Consider the following 2,783-nt stretch of genomic DNA (forward strand, 5'->3'; position numbering starts at 1 on the left):
CAACAGCCAATGGCCCCACACACACGGAACTGAGTCCTACAACAAGAGAAAGAAAGAGAAGAAATATCTAAAAACATAACAGCTAAGAATTTTTCAAAAATAAAGACATCAAGCTACAGATTCTAGAAGCTCAAAGAAACCTCAAAAGAATAAATTCCACAAGCATAGTGGCAGGCACCTTTAGTCCCTGCTACTTGGGAGGCTGAAGCAGGAGGATCGCTTGAGCCCAGAGTTCAAGTCCATCCTGGGCAACATAGACAGACCTTGTCTCTTAACAAAAAATAAAAATGAATTCCAAAAACCAAAACCACACACAGAAAGATACACTATAATTAACATACTAAAATTCCAAAGGTAAAGAAATCTTGCAAGTTGTAAGAGAATAAAGAAAATAGGGTGGCGCCTGTGGCTCAAAGGAATAGGGTGCCAGCCCCACCCATATGCCAGAGGTGGCAGGTTCAAACCCAGCCCTGGCCAAAAAAAAAGAAGAAAAGAAAAGAAATAAAATAGAGAAACAAAAATAAGAAGTACAGTAGTAGACTTCTCAACAGAAGTCATTCTAATCAGAAGACAATGAGTAACTATTTTGAAGTACAATACTAAAGAAAATTCTAACACCAAACTCTATAGCCAGAAAAAATAAACTTCCAAAACCAATGACAAATGAAGAATTTTTCACATAAAAATCGGGGAAAAATCAATGCCTACAGACCACCACTATAAGAAATATTCTTCAGGAGGATGACTACAATACCAAGTAGAAACTCGGACCTATGCACAGAAATGAATAGTCAAAAATCTTTCCAAAACTGACAATACGGTGAGCTAGTGAGGCTGTGGAGCAGCTGGAACTCTCACATGCCGCCAGCAGGAACGCAAAGTGGCACAGGGGAAAAACTCTAGTCTGGCAATTCCTTAAAGAATTAAACATGTATGTGCTTAACATGTGATGCAATGATCCCAGTCCTAAGTATTTAACCAAAGGAAAACATGTCCACACAAAGATCAAGTGCTTACAGCAATGTTAGCCATAATTGCCAAAACTTGAAACAACTCAAACCTCCATCAACTGGTAAACAGATAAACTAATTGTGCTATATCCATAAAATGGAATGAATGGAAAATCCACTAATATATTCAGCAGCATGAATGGATCTCAGATCAATCTACTAAATGAAAGAAGCAAATTACAAAAACTATCAGATTCTTTTCACATAACATTCCATACGAGGAAAAATGCAGGTACAAGAGTCAGGTCAGTGGCTGCCCAGGGCTAGAGAAAAGGGAAGGAACTGTTTACAGAAGGGCCAGAGGGCCCTTTCTTGGCATAACAGAAATAATCTATACACTGTGGCATCTGTCACACAACTGTACGTTTGTCAAAGGTAACAGAAATGTACACCTACAAACTGTAAATTTTACCATATGTAAATCGCATCTCAGTAAACCTGATGCTTAAAGAAAAGAGGGAGGCATAGTGTGTAACGGCTAAGAACACAGACAGCAGATACATGCAAACCATGTATCTGATAAGGGCCTAATACCCAGAATACACAAAGAACTCCTACAGCTCAACCACAATACAATCCAATTAAAAAATGGATAAAGAACGTACATAGACATTCCTCCAGAGAAGATATACAAATGGCCGATAACTCCATAAAAAGAAGCTCAACATCACAAATTGTTAAGCAAAGGCCAATCAAAGCCACAACAAACCAAAAGGCACAGTGGCAGGAGCCTGCAGTTCCAGCCACTTGGAGGCTAAGCAGGGAAGAGGGCATGAACCCAGAATTCATGCCTGGGAACACAGCAGGACCTTGTCTCAAAGACAGACAGACCAACAACAAAACCCATAATGAGATCCACCCCACCTGAGGATGGCTGATATCAAAAAAATAAAGTATTGGCAGAGATGTGGGGAAATTAGAACCCTCTGTGTTGCTGGTAGGAATATAAAGTGGGGCAGCTGTTGTGGAAACCTAAGCAATTCCTCAGAAGTTAACAGAATTACTACATAATGCAGCAATTCTGCTTCTGGGTATATACCCAAAAGAACTGAAAACAGAGACTCAAACAAGTATTTGTACACCACCAATATTCATAGCAGCACATTCACAATAGTCAAAAGGTGAAATATTATGCAGCCTTAAAAAGGAATTAAATTCTTACATGCCATAGCCTAGAAGGACCTAGGGACATTATGCTAAGTGAAATAAGTCAGCTACAAACAAATATTGTTGATTCCACCCACATGAGGTACCTGGAATGGCCTAATTCGTAGACACAGAGTGAAATGATGGCTACCAGGGCCCGAGGGAGAAAGGAATGAGGATTCTGTGCTGGGGATAGAGTTCCAGATTGGGACAGTGCAAAGTCCTGGTAATGGATGGTGATGATGGCTGCAAAAAACTGTGAGTACACTGAATGTCACTGAATCATACATGAAAAGCAGCTAGAGTGGTATCTTGGGGTGCATATGTCTTACCACAAATAAAAAAATATATATGTCATCCCTAGACTTGGGTGGCATAGATTCCCAGCTCTGCCACTGACAGAACAACTTTGGGCAAATTATTACTGTCTATGTCTCATTATCCTAAGCTCTAAAATGGTGACTAATGATAAAACCCACCACACAGGGCTGCTGTGAGGATCACACGGCTTCATGAAGCACTTCCGACACAGCCGAGCACCGTGTGAGCATCCAGTGAGCACCAGGCACTAATGCTGTGACCCACGCCCAGCACCGTGTGAGCACCCAGTGAGCACCAGCCACTAAT

General features: G+C 40.8%; 1 protein-coding gene across 2 annotated transcripts in view; it reads right to left on the reverse strand.

Moving 5' to 3' along the window:
• Positions 1 to 2,783, reverse strand: part of RPTOR (regulatory associated protein of MTOR complex 1) — a 319,730-nt gene that overhangs the window by 258,913 nt on the left and 58,034 nt on the right. The gene's annotated exons all lie outside the window — the stretch shown is intronic.

This window comes from Otolemur garnettii, unplaced genomic scaffold (assembly GCF_000181295.1).
Source record: "Otolemur garnettii isolate 467f Iridium unplaced genomic scaffold, OtoGar3 scaffold00018, whole genome shotgun sequence".
Lineage (NCBI taxonomy): Eukaryota > Metazoa > Chordata > Mammalia > Primates > Galagidae > Otolemur > Otolemur garnettii.